The 18,274-nt window shown below is 46.2% G+C and overlaps 1 protein-coding gene across 12 annotated transcripts in view; it reads right to left on the reverse strand.

Annotated features, from left to right (window-relative positions):
* Positions 1 to 18,274, reverse strand: part of AKAP13 (A-kinase anchoring protein 13) — a 1,236,163-nt gene that overhangs the window by 976,298 nt on the left and 241,591 nt on the right. The window lies entirely within an intron of this gene.

Genomic DNA, 18,274 nt, shown 5'->3' on the forward strand with positions numbered 1-18,274 from the left:
CTGTGCATAGATCGCCGCCTAGTGTTGGGTCCGGATGTTTGCACGTTGTTGTTCCTGGAAGAGTCTTCGAAGTATCCTGGGATAGGTGACTCCTCCCCTGGACTACAGTGCGCATGGGCATCCTCTCCATCCTCAGATTGTTTTTCGCCATTGTGGCAGTGATGGAGTAGATATAGAAAGTGATGACCATGCTTACAGTAATTCTGAGAGCTGCAGCTGCTACAGGCGCCGGGGAGGAGGGAGGGCGATATGAATGTCAGCAGCCCTACATGCCAAGAACAGATGCATACTGGTAAGTAGCATATTCAGTTCGAGGCATGTGGGCTGCTGAATTCATATCTGTGCATAGAATACATAGCAGTGCCCTCTATTAGCGGCGGCTACCCGTGCCAGCTGCAGCGGTCTGAAAAAGAGTTTTGAGAACAGCCTGTCCTACAGCTGCCTGCTGTTTTGATTGCACATCTACACAATAGTGTTTTGTAAATGTGTGTGTAGTGGACCAGGTGGCTGCTCTACATATATCATGCAGGGGAATGTTTCCTAGAAAAGCCATGGAGGCCCCTAACTTACGTGTTGAGTGGGCTCGTGGGGGATTCGTTAATGTGCGTTTAGCCTTTTGATAGCAAATTTGAATACACTTAACGATCCATCTGGCTATACCTGCTTTGGAGATAGCGTTACCTTTGTGGTGTGGGGCAAAGGCAACGAAAAGTTGTTTTGTCTTCCTAAAGGCTTTAGTCCTGTCGATGTAGTACATTATGGCCCTCTTTACATCTAGTGTATGGAGTGCTCTTTCTGCGACAGTCTGTGGGTTTTGGAAGAAAACAGGCAGTTCAATATTTTGATTAATGTGGGACTGCGATATTACCTTGGGCATGAATTTTGGGTTGGTACGTAGTACGACCCTGTTGGCGTGAACCTGTATAAATGGCTCTTGAACGGTTAGTGCCTGGAGTTCACTAACTCTTCTTAAAGAAGTGATCGCTACTAGGAAAGCTACTTTCCAGGTAAGGAATTGAAGCTCGCATGAGTGTAGAGGTTCAAAGGGTGGACCCATCAGGCGTGTGAGGACCAAGTTGAGGTTCCACATTGGAGCCGGTGGGTGGCTTGGAGGAATGACTCGTTTGAGGCCTTCCAAGAATGCTTTGATGGCAGGCACTCTGAATAGAGAGAGGTGCTGCCTGGTCTGCAGATAGGCTGATATGGCGGTCAAATGGACGCGTATAGAGGTGTACGCCAGATTGCATCTGTATAGGTGTAATAGATAACAAATAATGTTTTGTATGGATGCGTCTAGCGGGTTAATGTCATTAGTATTGCAATAAATGACGAACCTCTTCCATTTGGCTGCATAGCAAGCTCTGGTAGTTGGTCTCCTGGCTTCCTTAATGATGTCCATGCAGTCAGGTGGCAGGTTTAGGTAGCCAAACTCTAGGACTTCAGGAGCCAGATTGCCAGGTTCAGCTGTTGCGGATCTGGGTGCTGAATGTCTCCATGGTTCTGCGTCAAATGCGCGGGTTTGATCCGCAGCCTTTGATGCGGCACCACAGAAAGTTCGAGAAAGGTGGTGTACCACGGCTGGCGTGCCCACGTTGGAGCAACCAGGACGAGTGTCAGTGAGTGTTGTCTGAGTTTGCGTGCCACCAGCGGTATCAGTGGTGCTGGGGGAAAAGCGTACGCAAATCTGCCGGACCAGTTCATCCATATCGCATTGCCCTGCGACTGCGGATGTGGGAACCTGGCGGCAAAGCTTTGGCATTTTGCGTTTTCGCTTGTGGCGAACAGGTCTATCTCCGGATGACCCCACTGCTGGAAGTACAGTTGGAGTACTGATGGGTGTAACTCCCACTCGTGCATCTGGTGGCTGTGTCTGCTGAGCAGATCCGCCATCTGGTTGTCCTTGCCGGGGAGGTGTTCTGCCATGAGGAACATGTTCCTCTGAATGGCCCACTTCCACATGCTCTGAGCCAGATGAGACAACTGTGGAGAGTGTGTTCCTCCCTGTTTCTGTATGTAGTACATTGCGGTCATGTTGTCCGTCCGGATCAACACGACCTTGTTGCACAGATGTACTTTGAATGCTTTCATAGCTAGGAAGATTGCCATCAGTTCTAGAAGGTTGATGTGCATCTTCTTTTGTTGTGTTGTCCATAGTCCCTGCACTGTGTAGTGGAGTACATGAGCTCCCCATCCCTGGAGAGACGCGTCCGCTGTCAGTATTATCTGTGGAACAGGCTCTTGGAACGGTCGGCCCTTGCAAAGGTTTTGTGGATTCCACCAATGCAGAGAGTTGTATGCCCGACCGCTCACCAACACTAGGTCTTTCAACTGTCCGTGAGCCTGATTCCACTGACGTGCTAAGCACTCCTGAAGCGGGCGCATATGTAATCTCGCGTGCGGGACTATGAAAATGCAGGAGGCCATCATGCCTATCAACTGCATGAACACTCGCGCCGGAAGGGAGTGTTGGGGTTTGAACTTGGGAATCAGCATTTGCATGCTGTTGATCCTCACTAAATTTGGCTGAGCTGTGGCCGCCAGAGTGTCTATAGTCGCACCTAGGTACTGTTGTACGTGTGCGGGCTGGAGATGGGATTTTGGGTAATTTAGTGAGAATCCCAGACTGTGAAGGAGGTGAATGGTGCGGGACATGTGGCTGGCACATTGCTGGGCTGACTTCGCTTGAACGAGCCAGTCGTCCAGGTAGGGGTAGACGTGTATGTGCTGCCTCCGTAGATGTGCTGCCACAGTAGCTAGGCACTTTGTGAAAACCCTGGGTGCTGTTGTCACGCCGAAGGGTAGGACTTTGAATTGGTAGTGCTGCCCCTGGACAGTGAACCGGAGGTATTTTTTGTGTGAGGGGTGAATGGGTATATGGAAATACGCATCCTTGAGGTCCAGTGTAGCCAGGAAGTCTCCCTGCCTGAGAAGCGGAAGGACTTGCTGTAGAGTGAGCATGTGAAAATGCTCGGAAAGAATGTATCTGTTCAGGGGTCTCAGGTCTAATATAGGTCTGAGAGACCCGTCCTTTTTTGGTATTAAAAAGTACAGGGAGTACACCCCCGTACCTTGCTCGTGGACGGGTACGACCTCTATTGCGCCTTTTAGAAGCATACTTTGCACCTCCTGCTGTAAGAGCGTTAAGTGCTCTGAGGACATAGGACGGTTTTTTGGAGGAATTGTGGGTGGAGTGGAGGTTAGTTCTAGACAGTAACCGTATTCGACAATATCTTTGACCCACCTGTCCGTGGTGATGGAGTTCCACGTGGACAGGAACCTCTGTAGCCTTCCCCCGACAGGTGTTAGGTGGTCGGGAGGAAGGGAGAGGGCGTCACTGCTTGTTCTTGGGGGAGGACCTGGTGTTGCCGTAGCCGCGTCCTCTGCCTTTTGTACTGGAGCCACGATATCCACCCCGGGTGTTTTTATCGTAGGTGGTTTGTGTATTGCCCTTGTTGTATGTTTGCTGTGACCCCTGTCCTCTACCTGCTCCTTTATTTCCGGGACGACGAAAGGAGCCGCTCCGAAAGGACTGAGTCTGGAGAGCCCCCATGGACTTTGCAGTGTCCGTGTCCTTTTTTATTTTCTCTAGAGTGGTGTCAACCTCCGGGCCGAATAAATAGTCGGGGTTGACAGGCTGGTTGAGTATGTTATTTTGCACCTCTGGTTTGAATCCGGAGATTCGCAACCAGGCATGTCGTCGTAGCATGACGCTAGTGTTAATGGCCCTGGCAGCTGTGTCTGCGGCATCCAGCGCACACTTGATGGATGCGTTTGTGAGGAGCTGTCCCTCCCTGATGAGGATCTCTGCACCTTCTTTGAATTGGTCAGGGAGATGTTGGAGTAGTTGCTCTAATGTGTCGTAGTGCGCTCTATCGTAGCGAGCGAGGAGCGCTTGAGTATTGGATATACGCCATATGTTAGCTGCCTGGGCGGCAATTCGCTTGCCAGAGGTCTCTAACACCTTGGACTCTTTGTCCGGGGGAGGAGCGTCACCTGTCGTTTGCGAGTGTGCCCTCTTGCGAGCATTCGCAACGACAATGGAGTCTAGAGGTAATTGGCCTCTGATGTAAGTAGGGTCCCCAGGCGCTGATCTGTATTTTTTGTCGATCCTGGGGTTTATCACCCTTGCCCTGGTGGGTTCCTTGAAGATGTCCTTGGCTGGTTTGAGGACCCCTTTCAACATGGGCAGAGTCTTTACATGCCTTTCTGAGGATGCGAAAGTGTCCATAAGAAAGTCGTCCTCGACGGTGTCAGAGTGAAGCTGCACTCCATGATTGGCCGCAGCACGTTCAATTAGAGCGTTGAACGCTGCAGTGTCTTCTGTGGGAGATGTTTTTGCTCCATAGAGTTGCGGGTCCTGTGCATCTAGAAGTGCACCTGGGTCCACAGGGTCGTCCCAAGCTTGATCAGGGTCCTGCTGGTCGACAGGGTCCATGTCTCCGTGGTAGGGGACTTGTTCACCCATGTAATCTTCCAACGCATCCGTGTCGGAGTGTGTGGGAGAGAAGGATTGTGGATCCTGGTAGGGTGAGTGGAAAGGTTCGTAAAGAACAGGTTCTAAAACCACAGGCAGCTTTCTTTTTAGTGGGATCCGGAAGGAGTCCAAAGCTGGCTCCGAAGTTATCCTCCGTTTGTGGATAATCATCCTGCCGGTGTCGGCGTCGATGAGATGTGATGGAGACGCCTCATCAGAGCGCTCTGCAGGTGTGACCGTGGTGTGGGTGACCCGTGTCCTGATTTGTAACAGTTTCGGGGCCGTGGCTGGTGGCAGGCCAAAAGTAATGTTGGCTGGCGCCGAAGAGGCTGCTGGAGCTTTTATTGGCTCGGAGCCCGACGTGTCCTTGAGGACTGTCTTGGTTTTGTTGCTCTGCGCCGCAACGGGTCGCATCTGGAGCGCCCTCGAGTCTTTAGCGCCGACCGGTTCTGTAGAGGCGGCCGTGGGCTTTTTCGGCGCCGGTAGGTCATCGAGTCGAGGGGCGGGAATGGCCGTCGACGTCTTCGATGCATGAGGCTTTGGTGTTGCCGTCGAAGCGACGTGAGACGCAGCAGGCAGTTTGACCTTTAGGGTCGGAGTTGATTGCGTCGGTGCCTGGAGCCGAGCAGGTGCGGGGGCACCGAAGGCCTTTTTCCGTATGCCGACTCCGACGTCGGCCGCTTCGAGTTCGGCACCGAAGTCGCGCTTGGTGCGCTCGGTGCCGACGCGTTTCGATGGCGTCGAAGGTGTGGAAGGCCTCGATCCGACCAGCGCCACTTTCGGTTTCGGTTTCGATTGAACCTGAACAGCTTTTGGTTTCGGTTTCGAAGAGGGGAAACCAGCTGGTTTGGGCATTAATGGCTGCCGCTGAATGTCCCAGGCCGGGCCCGAGGGCGGGGCCGAAGAACTGCGGGATAGGTCTTGGGTAAGGCCCGAAGGCGATCCCTCGACCGGAGCCATAGACTGTTGCACTGGGCTCTCTTCAGTCTGAACGGGTAGGCCTTGCTCGTCACCGGAGCTACCCTCTTCGGCCCCTAAGGCCTCATTGTAGTCTCCTACCTCGGTGTCGTCTTCATCTCTGTGAAAGAGTGTTTCGTCGACGTCTTCCGATCCGGAGTCATGTTCGGGAGCGGGACTGGAGGGTAGGTTCCCTAATTCTTCAACATCTTCGGTCTCGGCGTTGAAGATGTCGGCCGGGGCCGGTGCCGCGTGCTGTGCTTCGAGCCTCGCCGCTCGTCGGTTCCGTAGAGTCTTCTTGGATCGGAACCGGGCACAGGCCATGCATGTAGATTCGTCGTGATCCGGCGAAAGGCATTTGTTGCACACCGGATGGACGTCGATGTGGGGATATTTCGCATTGCATACCGGACACCTCTTGAATGGTGTCCTCGATTCCATCGTCGATTTCGGGCCGATGGTCAGGTAAGATGCGAAAAGTTGGATCTAGAAGTTAGTAAACTAACAAAGAGTCTATCGATACCGATCGAGAAACAGTACCGACGCGAACTAAAGGCCTTTTGGCCTCGAAAATATTTTTTCCTAACTTGAGTCAAGATAGCACATCCGAACCCAATGGCGGAAAAAAACAATCTGAGGATGGAGAGGATGCCCATGCGCACTGTAGTCCAGGGGAGGAGTCACCTATCCCAGGATACTTCGAAGACTCTTCCAGGACAACAACGTGCAAACATCCGGACCCAACACTAGGCGGCGATCTATGCACAGATATGAATTCAGCAGCCCACATGCCTCGAACATATTTAAGTCACTACATGGCGCTGGGAAATAATGCGTGGATAGGAGGGACAATTAACAGATCAGGAGGGAAACAAAATTGCTGCCATTGTTTTGGGGACAAACACTTTGCAAGCTTTGAATACCATGTGATTGAATTGTTAGGCATGCCCTAAAGACAACGTTTTAGCTGTCTGTTCCAGAAAACTTTCTTATGATCTATACTAAAAACTTACAGTTGGCATAGAGCTGCTCTTGCTTACCATTGGTTGGCTTTATTATCCCTCTCATGTGCTTGTTTCTTAATCAAAGAATTGCCTTTGCCACTCTTTTCACTGGCTGGCTTGTAGGCTTCCACTGCTCATACTTAGGGACTTAATTTTTAGGTTGAGCCTGAGCAGCGCCTGCGCTGCTTTGCGAGGCATGCTGTATTCAGGTAGGGAATTGAAGCTCAGCCCACTCTATGCCCATATTTTTCATTGGATTATGTCATTGTCCACTGTAAACGGTGGCTGTTCATTGGTCAATAAGCTTATTAGACCCTCCTTAGTACTGCCTAGTCTCATTTGTAACCTCCCATGGCGACACCCCCTGTTACGAGTGCTGTTACTCAGTAGGCTTTAATTGCAGCCCCCGAGCACTATTTACTCAAATAGCAATAGGTCTCGCATTTGTGAGAGTTTAAGCTACAGGCATTGTAAATGACAAAGCCTTTTATTTATCGGTTTTAAAAACAACACATAAATAAAAGGTATTGTCATTTATAATGAACAAATGGCTCAAACTCTCATAAATGTCAGACCTACTGCATTGCAAGTGATTGTTTCTTTAGCAATTAAGAACTCTGTGGGGCTATATGTGTTTTCATACTCTGCGTACTTCTACCCGATCAGGGAGATGCCCCTATTGCTTCCCTCCAATCTCCTCCACACCTGCTTGTCCATTGTTTGCCGAACCCTTCGCGATTTTGTAAATAAAATCTTTGAATTTTTTGGGTAAAAAATACAAAATATAATTCCATAGGCACGCATGTGCACGATGACTCATGTGCATGCATTACACCATTGCATAGACGTCATCCCGCATCCCTGCTTTTTACTGATAGTGGACAGCAACTAAAAAAGCAATGGCAAAACCAATAGGTCAGAGATGAGACATATTGGTTTTGTCAATACTTCAGAGACGCTTACTGCCTCAGGATAAGCTGAAGAAATGATGTACCATGACAACACCAGACTATTGTTTTCACCATGAAGGGAGATTTATGATGGACCCTAGCTTTGCCTAATCCATGAAACAGACAAAATGTTAGTGCAGTATTACTGCCCTGCTGCATATACTTAAGCGCAAGTCCCAATAGAGGACACTGAGGGGATGAGCAGAAATTGATAAATATAGGCTATAAATAGTGAATCATAATAAACCGATGTGATTCAGCCCTAAGGGGATGCTAAAGAGGCCGGATTCTGACCTGACAATCACTGGTTCTGCTTTGAATTCTGTGCAGAAGCAAACGCAGCAGGTTTTACACCCTGTATAGACAACAGGATTAGGAGATGTTTAGTGAAAAAGAGAGCTATTCAGCAAGTCCATAATTTGTCATGGAAGGACAGACATAGCCAGCCAACCTTCCTTCCACTTCCAAGTGCAATTTCAGTCTGAGGCGGGGAAGCTAAAGGGAACTTGGGTGGATAAGATAACTTTCATTTTTTTGAAGAGTTAATATGGAAATCGATGCGTTCATTGATGAAAATGAAATCTCGTCCTTATTAGCAGTGTCACCCGTTCTGACTACCACATCAACCCTGACTCGGAAATATGTGGTCAAGGAGGCCCTGAGACCAAGGCCCTGGATTACTGATTGATAGGTCACAGGTAGGAGGGTGAATAGCTGGCAGGCAAACACTTGGACAGGAAGCCCTTGATAGATCTCATAGATCGGTGCAGTGACATTACAATGGTCAAGGGAGATTGCCTCAATAGGGCACACATGGCCAGAGCGGGGACGGTAGTGCACTGGATATGCTGAATTAGAAGAAAAGTAATAAATAAGTAAAATTATTAAATATATAGATCCAAAGGTAATAAAGTTATGGATCCATAAGTGCATGGTAGGTATATAGATGCATAAAGGAAGGCAGTATATGTAGATCAAAGATGCATTAAATAAACTCTGGCCTGCAAGTGCTGTTTTACTAAAAGAAGGCAACTAAATTCTTACGGGACCACCTGGACTATGAAAATGGGCGGGTTTATACCTTTGCTAAGCATTTCGACACAGTAAGGAGGCAAAATGTTCAAACTAATATGACACTTATTAGGAAACCTCGCAGAGGGAAATGAACTCTGATACTGCCTCCGAGGTCGAACAAGAGGACAATACAAGGAGCGGAGCAATGGGTACTAAACTTACGGTAACAGATGAACTCCGTTTTTTACAATTGGATCAAAGATCAGATCACCAAACCACAAGGGATATGGGGAGACCAAGAGGAAGCCGAGACGTGGAGGACAAGCATATCGGAGGAGCACAAGTAGGAACAACCGAGAGAGCCATGCGCTCCAATGTGAAACAGAAAGGAAAGAAATAGCACAGAATAACACACTCATCAACTTGAGCAGCATTGAATTAACAAGTGAAGATAAAGAAGTGCTTGAATTAAGACTTTCTGATTGTTATAAAAATGATTTTAATTATGAGAACAGTAGTATGGACCTGTATAAATTCACAAGAAAACTGAAGTTGATGAAACTACACAAAATGAGGAATATCCTTGAACCACCACCAATACCGTATTTGACTACCACTATACCTGATAATCAAAGCAACTTAACTGTGTCTGACATCCCCGTATTAGAAGACATGTGGACCCTGATGCATGACACGGACAATGTTAGCCTTCCAGGAGAGGAAGATGTTAGAAAAGAATTAAGAAGTGAAGTAATAACATCATTCTCTAACAGTGGAGATCGAACACCCTTTCGTCCAACATCAAGATTTATACCGCAAATGGCAAGAGATAACATCAATATATTTTCTGAAAAAGTAGTAGGGAGATATTTAGATATATATTTAGATATATATATATATATATATATATATATATATATCTCCAAAGCGAAGCTCCCCAATGCAGTCGTGCACAAGCAGGAACACAGACTCAGTATGTAGCTGGTGTCAGATTCATTTATTGCAGAGAATACAAACGGTGCTGTCTCTGATGCGTTTCGGACACAAAACAGTGTCCTTGATCATATATATATATATATATATATATATATATATATATTTAGCAGTGATGGCATATGTACGCGTTTCAGCTGCAGCCTTGGTCACGATAATGAGCCACATTTTTTTCTGTTTTTAAATACATCACTTTACTCGACAAAGGACAAGAGGTTTACATAGAAAGATGACAAGTCAAATGTGTAAATGTGAGGTATTTGGGTCAAGAAGTTTAGGCGCCATCTTGGAACATGTTTGTTTTGTTTATACTGCTCGCAAGTAACAACACATTCACATTCCTGTATTAGTAATTCCAGTTATACACAAGGACTTATTTTTGATCATACCTTTTGCATATATTACAAACGATCAAGTGCAAAATTACAATATAAATATGGCATCATAAAAAACTATTTTAAAACCCCCAATTTAATACATAGAAATGGGACAGTTCCCCCCAGCCCCCCCCCCCTAACACATAAAGTGCCTTAGTTCTTCAAATTGAAAAACATTTCCATTGCACATAGTAGAGGAATTTGTTCTATTTGGTTTTACATTTTTATAATACAACTTACATTCTCTCTGTTTGATATATAAGAGAACATCCGGGGTGTGAAATGATGAGTAAGACAGGAGGAGACAAGTGTCCAGTCCCATTCTCAATAAAGTGCATAAAGCTGAATGTTCCATACGCTGCTTAATTTATACAAACATTATTTTTTATGGATTAACCTCTTCTTCATGCTTCACGTATATAAAGTGCTAGACACTAATTGATGAATTACCTTCATACATAAAAATCATCAAAGTGTAAGCGCTGTGCTATTGTTAGCAAAGTGCTAGTGCTAATATCCTCATTCTAAAAAGATTTTTTCATATACAAAACAACTTAAAGTTGGCTTTCTTGAGTGTGCAGTTTTGTACAGCTTTGTTTAATAAAGGCATGTGAACAAATCCTTGTCCACATTAAGTCCTTTTGGCTCTTTGCAGTCTAGTTCTAAGATGTAATAGGTTTCCAGTTTCCTTAACTCTTTCTCTATGTTGCCTCCTCTTTGCAGTAAAGTGGGATCACTTTGGTGTTGTTTCTCAAAGTGTATAGCCACAGGGTAGCTTAGATCGTTATTACTTATTGCTCTCTCCTGTGTTGCAGGATCCTTTTATGAATTGGTAACGTAGTGCTGCCCACATACGTTTTTTCGCATGGGCGCTTTAAGATGTAGACTACGTAACTTGACTTACAGGTTAAAAATCCATGTATGCTTATAGTTTTATTAAAAAAGGTTTAAAAAAAAGATTTGCCACATTCTGGCAGGCTTTACATTTTAAACATTTTTTAAAACCTTCTCTTTGCTGTAGCCAAGTTTGTCTACCAGTATTCTCACTATATTCACTAGTCCAACCATATCTGATTAAAGAACCAGCACTCGTCATCGTGGGGGTTCTCTCGTTTATTGTGCAGGTTTCATCAGCTCCATGGACACAACAGGGACGCGTTTCGGCAGTCAGGCTGCCTTTCTCAACCTGGATGCGCCATATTGGTGCTCCTATTTAAAGAAAACCTTCACTAAAATTGAAGATGCACTACATTTCGCCGTGATTGGGCAAAAACGAGCATGTGGGCTGAGAACTATTCAATCCTAACCCACCATAATCATAGATATTCAAGAAACTGCAACAGAGTGAGTCCTGCAAACTAAATTACTTTTAACATCGACTAAAATTGAAGATGCTGATAACAATCATTCTTAACCCTGGGTCAGCCCACATGCTCGTTTTTGCCTAATCACAGTGAAATGTAGCGCATCTTCAATTATAGTGAAAACTTTGCGAAAATTTCAAAACTTATGGTTCGCTCCGGTCAGCTCCCGTCTTGAAAGTTTCGGGGTTATTCGTCAAGCGGGGGCCGAGAAAAAAGGGGGGTCCCAAAATGCAATTTTCCCAATGTTCATTTCCATAGGAAGCTTTAGACACCGCTACAGCCCGAACTGCTGAACGGAATTACACTAAATTTGGCAAAAAGGTAGCGCTTGGTTCAGAAAGCGGCCTTTTTAAAAAAAATTGTGTAAATCCATTCAGTAGTTACAGAGAAATTCAAGGGGCAGTGCTGTTTTATGTAGCGGGGGCCCCCGCAGTCCCGGGGTCCTTCACTTACCCGGGGCTTCATTGTAAAAAATGCTGCCGGAGTGTAAAGTGCTTCCATGGGAGGAGACAGAAGCTCCACGTAACGTATAACTTCACATTTGCAGGTTCCTCCTCTGGACAGTCTTGGCAGATCTGTTTGCTGCAAGCACGTCCAGAATAAAGCCTCCACACTGAACGGCATCATTATGGCCAATGCATTCTGTCTCGGGGGAAAAATTAGGTGCTATTCAGTATCAACAAGTCATGGTGCGGACGAACTAGCGAGCCAGGCAACAGCCCCGCAGTGCACTGCAATCAGCAGCAGTAAATAAAGTTGCAGAATCCAGTCGGGTACCCTTCCGCTTGCTACAACCGATGTCCGCCCAGGCGATGGTCTGCTGCTCCCCGGGCTCTGGTCTTTGATCCGCGCGGTATTAGGGACATCCATGAAAAGGCACATCTCTGGGGCAGCTGTGTAATCCAAACAAGCTCCTTAAAGAGAGTGGCCTGGAGAGTGCCCTACGTTTCTTCTTCAAGAGAGCCCTGTGCAGGATCGATGCCAGGACCCCTCGCTGGATCTGGGAAGCCCTCAGCCACAAGATGCGGGCTCGGCTTGCCCCTGGGGGATGCAGGTACTCAGGAAACCCCCTCACAGCACCGTCCCGTGCCCTGTGCTGGCCAGCTCCCCCGGCCGCACTCCAGAGCTGACAGGCACCCTCCCACCGCAGCCCGGGAACACCTTCTATTCTTCAGGCAACATCTGCTGCCGTCCCACCCGTGCTGCCAGCGCCATTCTCCCAGTGCGGATAGGTTTCTGACCCCACTGCCCCCTCTCCGCCTGCTGCAGCCCCCATGACTTCACGCCTTAGTCATCGCTTCTCTGTGGGGCAGACAGGCTGCGTTGTCTGGGGGTATGTGGGAGGGCGCGCAGGTCACTGGAGCAAACACACCACGAGCTGCAGCTGTAGAGTCGAAAAAAAACAATAGCACATCTGCCGTTTCAGCGGGGGCAGCCCAGCGTCCGACGCATTCCGGCTGAGCAGAAAGGACCGTCACAAAGTTTAGCCAAGCACCCCTCTAATGTGCAAGAATGCAGAGAAAACTGGAGCAAGCATGGAAAATGGCCCATTTGACTGATTTGGGGGCAATAAACTAATAATCATTATCAGGGCACAATGGGCCCATCAAGGTTCTGGGCCCAAGTGCCACTGCACCTGCTGCGCCAATGGTAACCACGCCCCTGATCAGCAGTAAATGATGCATGGCACACATTGACGTACATCTGGTATTTTGAACTGACTTATTTGAAACTGCTTTAATATGTGATTATGAGGAAAAAAGGAGTTTTGGTGAAGTCAAGTATTTGCCTAAGATCACACAATTTTTGCGGAAAAGCAGCTTTTGTCCACAATTTCTGGTTTCACTTTGTACAAATCAGTGACTAATTGGGTACCTAGTAATCTCTTCATTTTATGTTAGTGCTGTTATCTCTTTGTGCATACTTCTGCTGTTTTTATATAGCATGATCTCGAACAGAAGGTATTGGAGCGCTTTACATGAGCACCACTTGCATTTCACAAGGGCAAATTAATTGTATTAGGCAGGGGGAGATTAAGTGATTCGCCAAGAATCACACTATGTTGACACCGAGACTCTAATCAGGTTCCTCAAATGCCTTTTGCCGATGCTACAGAGTGTAAACAGCATTGGAAAAGACAATAGATCCAAAAATCAACATCTATCGACTTTGCCAATGCTTGTTAAGGTTTACTCCATTAAAGTATCTGTAGTGAGTGCGAAATGCGTGTGAGGCTGGCCTCACAGCTTCTGTATTCTGATATTCATGCAAGGATTTTGGTTTCAAAAAGAGTCTGCCTTCAATGCATTTCATGTCCTCTCATTTAATGATTTGTAACATCCGTGTATGTTGGATCATTCTAATGCTAAAAACGAGAGACAGATGCAAATATGTAGTCACTAAACATCTGCTTATTTACAGATAATCACTCTACATCATCTCATTAAAGGAATACAAGCCTGCAGAAAGTGGTACTCGATCGAACCCATTAGAAATGTGGCACTGCTGCAAAGAAGTGCTTCCCTTGGCATTAAGGGCGTGGCATACCTGTAGGGAGGTACTTCAAGTGCAGGACACTTGTTGAGTTTGTATACAGCCAATACCAATGTAGTGCTCTGCTGAGAAGTGTTGCTATTGGATATTATAAGTAGAGTAGTCCTGCTGAGACGCGATGCTTCTGTGCATTGCAAGCAAAGCAACCCTGTAGAGAGGTTCTGGTCCTGTCGGGGTCCAACGTGGAAGCCCTGTGGGGAAGTGGTGGGTACTCTCTCACTAAAAGAACCACAGAACCGCTAAGACGTGCTGGTGCTGTACATTTAAGTGTACAGAAGCCATGCAATCCACTCCTAGCAGAGCAGCCTTGGTAGGAAAGTGCAATAACACAATATTAAAAGTATGGCAGCATATTGGCACGTGTCACTGTCCGTTCCAATGGACTGGTGAAGTGATGAGTTACTGTATATATTTCACAACCTAAGCCTGTTAGCTGCCAGTCACCATGTCCTACTGCTTCTACCTCTATCCCGGCTCATTGTCCCTCGCAAGCACACACTCCAAGATGATGAGTGCCTTAAGGAAAAGTTTCTCATCTCCCGCACTCCGTTGCCGCTACTAATAAAGAAAATACATGAATATACAATATGATGAATTACCTTTCTTCAGGCAAATAGCTCAGCAAAAATTAATATTCCCTCATTCTGTACCTTTCTTGCCTATTTCTGCACCTCTCTTGCCTCTTTCGTACCTCTGTTGCTTCTTTCTGCACTTCTCTTGACCCTTTCTGCACCCTTCTCGCCTCTTTCAGCACCTCTGTTGCTTCTTTCTCCACTTCTCTTCTTTCTTTCTGCACCCCTCCTGCGTCTTTCTGTACTGCTCTTGCCTCTTTGTGCACCTCTACTATCTTTGTTCACCCCTCTTGCCTCTTTTTGCACCTCTGTTGGTTCATTCTGCACTGCTCTTGCTTCTTTCTGCACCTCACTTGCTTCTTTCTACACCTCTGTTCCTTCTTTCAGCAATTCTCTTGCCTCTTTCTGCATGTCTCTTCCTTCTTTTTGTACCCCTCCTGCCTCTTTCTGTACCTCTCTTGCCTCTTTGTACACCTCTCCTACCACTTTCTGCACCCCTCTTGCTTCTTTTTGCACCTCTGTTGGTTTTCTGCACTGCTCTTGCTTCTTTATAAACCTCTGTTGCTTCTTTCAGTAATTCTCTTGCTTGTTTCTGCACCTCTCGTGTCTTTCTGTACCACTGTTGCCTCTTTTTGCACTTCACTTGCTTCTTCCTGCACCTCTCTTGCCTCCTTCGTCACCTTTCTTGCTTCTTTCTGCACCCCTCCTGCCTCTTTCTGCACCCCTCTTCCCTATCTGTGCTACTCTCTTGCCTCTTTCGACACCTCTCTTCGCTCTTTCTGCACACTTTGTGCCTTTTTCAGCACCTTTGTAGCTTCTTTCTGCACCCCTCGTGCCTCCTTCTGCACCGCTTTTGCTTCTTTCTGCACTTCTCTTGGTTCTTTCTGCACTGTTCTTGCCTCTTTCTGCATCCTGCTTGCCTCTTTGAGCACCTCTTTTGCTTCTTTCTCCACTTCTCTTGCCTCTTTCAGCACCTCTTTTGCTTCTTTCTGCACACCTCGTGCCTCTTTCTGCACCTCGGTTTCTTCTTTATGCACTTCTGTTGCCTCTTTCTGCATCTCTGTTGCCTCTTTCAGCACCCCTCTTTTCTCTTGCTGTACCCGTTCGCTGTTTCTGCACCTTTCCTGCCTCTTTCTGTACCTCTTCCTTCACTTAGCTTGCTCTTTCTGCACCCTTCACGCCTCTTTTAGCACCTGTTAGTTCTTTCTGCACTGCTCTTGCATTTTCCTGCACCTCACTTGCCTCTTTCTGCACTTCTCTTGCTTCTTTCTGCACTTCTCTTGCTTCTTTCTACACCTCTGTTGCTTCTTTCAGCAATTTTCTTGCCGCTTTCTGCACTTCTTTTCCTTCTTTCTGCAGCCCTCCTGCCTCTTTCTGTACCTCTCTTTCCTCTTTGTGCACCCCTCCTACCTTTTCTGCACCCCTCTTGCCACGTTTTGCACCTCTGTTGGTTCTTTCTGCACTGCTCTTGCTTCTTTCTGTACCTCTCTTGCCTCTTTCTGTGCCTCTGAGTTAGAGGTAGTTTTAATCCCCCTGCCCGATTATGTACTAGGGCCTTACAGGGGAGGTCATGCCAATCACAGGGGTAGCCCAACCCATAGTGTACCCTAGTGTATGTAGGTGTTTTCACTGTCTTCTAAGTGTCTTTTAGCATAGCACTGGCTCTAGGCCTGGTTAGTCAGAGTCTGTTACCACCAGTACCCATCAGCAAAAAGTTGGGGGCACAGGATGACTTTGTAACAAGGCCTCTTTCTGCACCTCCGTTGGTTCTTTCTGCATATCTTGTGCTTCTTTCTGGACTTCTGTAGCCTCTTTCTGCATTTCTCTGGCTTCTTTCTGCGCCTTTCTTCCACTTTCTTTACATGTCCTACCTCTGTAGGCATAGTTCGAAAGTTGCATTTAAAAAATCTTAGAAATTCACTGAAAAAAACATAGGTTTTAGGGACGTTATAGTTAGTTGGACATTTCACTCGTACAAAACCAGAGAAATTCAGCCGTAATAGTTAGTTGAGCTAACTATAACTTGCGCAATGCACTGCTGATGACGTCACATATTCCATCATTCATTACATGGTAGTGACATCACTGATGACATCATCCACGTGATAATTTGATGCACCTCCTCACACCCTAATATAACCTTTGATACACCCACTCTAAAATACAGACTACCATTTTTGATACCATAGACACACCAATACCAGTTACAACATACCCACTCACTGATTCCTAGGTCTACACACACGTCCACTCATTCACCCATACAGTAAATCATACATGCAGTCACTTATCAATACAGCACTATCATTTGCACTCATACACCTATACACTCGCACATCGCCACTCATCCATAGTTACTCACACACCTAGTCAATCATGCAACTAATCATTCAGACTCCCATTTACTCACCTATACAGTTATACATACACCCCCTCACTTATTCATACATACAGATACTAACACATACTTACTCTTATACAATCACTGATACAAGCACACACTCATCCATACAGCCACCATCACAATCACTCACTCTCACATATAGCCATTAATAAACTCCAACATTCAGATATACTGCCTTTCACATAAGTAGTTACTCACACATGTACCACTGAGCCATCCATTCACTCACCAACAGACCCAAACACACTCACCCACACAGCCTTGAACCCAGAATAATGAAACTATCACTAATATGTACATTTGTTAAGCAGAACTAATGACTACATATAATTTTTTTTAACGCAAGTATTCTACACGCTTATACAAAGCAAAACACATATATAGGTACATATCAATAGTACAAATAAATGCTTATTTATATACATAGAGATATGCTGTATATTTCTATCTATTTGCATCTATCTGCATATGGTGGTTATGTAAGGAAGAGCCAATTCTTGAGTAGATAAGGTGGTAATTCGTGGATCTCATGTTCGGGGTAAAGAGTTCCATAGCAGAGAATGATGTGCTACCCATTGTTTATTTCTTGTATCTTGGGATTTTGAGGAGAGGAGCCACTCTAGGATGGAAGTTTCTTTGTTGAATGCGTTTGGTGATTTTATTCCTGATGAAGAGCAGTCCCATTACATATATCGCTTTATGGGTGATACAAAGCAGCTTGAACATGGGTCTTCTGGCAGCCAGTAACCAATGCAGGACTTTCAAGGCAGGGGACATGTGGTCTTGCGGTTTTATATGTAAGAGTAGCCCTGCAGCAGAGTTCTGAATCCGTTGTAGTCTTTTCATGGTCGTTAAAAGGGAGTGTGGACAAAAGAAGAGAGATGGTAGCCTGGACCTTGTGTGGAAATCTCAAATGGGGGAAGATTCATCGCAGAGTTTTATAGTAACTAAGCTTGGTTTTGCTAGTTTGTCCACTTGGGCATTCATCGATAGCTTGGAGTCCATGGTTATTCCGATGTTTCTTACTTCCTTCGATATTTTAGGCAGTGTTCCCTGATCATCAGGCCACATGGCGAGTGGGTCATAATGTTTCCAACTGCCATACGTATTTCCATTTTGGAAACATTCAATTTGAGATGGCTCCACGTCATCGACTGATCAATAGCTCTGAGGCAACTGAAAATTGACGAGTTTCTAATGTTTTTGGGGCATTGCAGTTGAAGGAGTATTTGTGTGTCATCTGCATAGTTGCAGCACATGAGGTGAAATTGATTGATCAGTGCCGGTAACCACTTCACGTAGATGCTGAAAAGCATGGGTGAGATAATAGAGAATTGAGGAACCTCTGCTTTTGTGAAGTACAGTTAGTACGAAAAAGGCAGGGTATGGATGACATTAGTTCTGTTGCAAAGGTCGGAAGCAATCTAGTCTAGAGAAGTCCCCTCTATGCCGGCTTTGTGGAGTCTTTGTATCAGAGTGTCATGGTCAACCATGTCAAAGGCAGCCAAGAGGTCCAAGAGAACTAGCGCAGCAACCCTGTTGAAGTCAACTGTGTTTTTCAGGTCATCCAAGATGGCAATGAAGGCAGATTCTGTGCATCTTCCTGGAAGGA

The sequence above is a fragment of the Triturus cristatus genome, chromosome 3_1 (assembly GCF_964204655.1).
Source record: "Triturus cristatus chromosome 3_1, aTriCri1.1, whole genome shotgun sequence".
In the NCBI taxonomy this organism is placed as follows: Eukaryota; Metazoa; Chordata; class Amphibia; order Caudata; family Salamandridae; genus Triturus; species Triturus cristatus.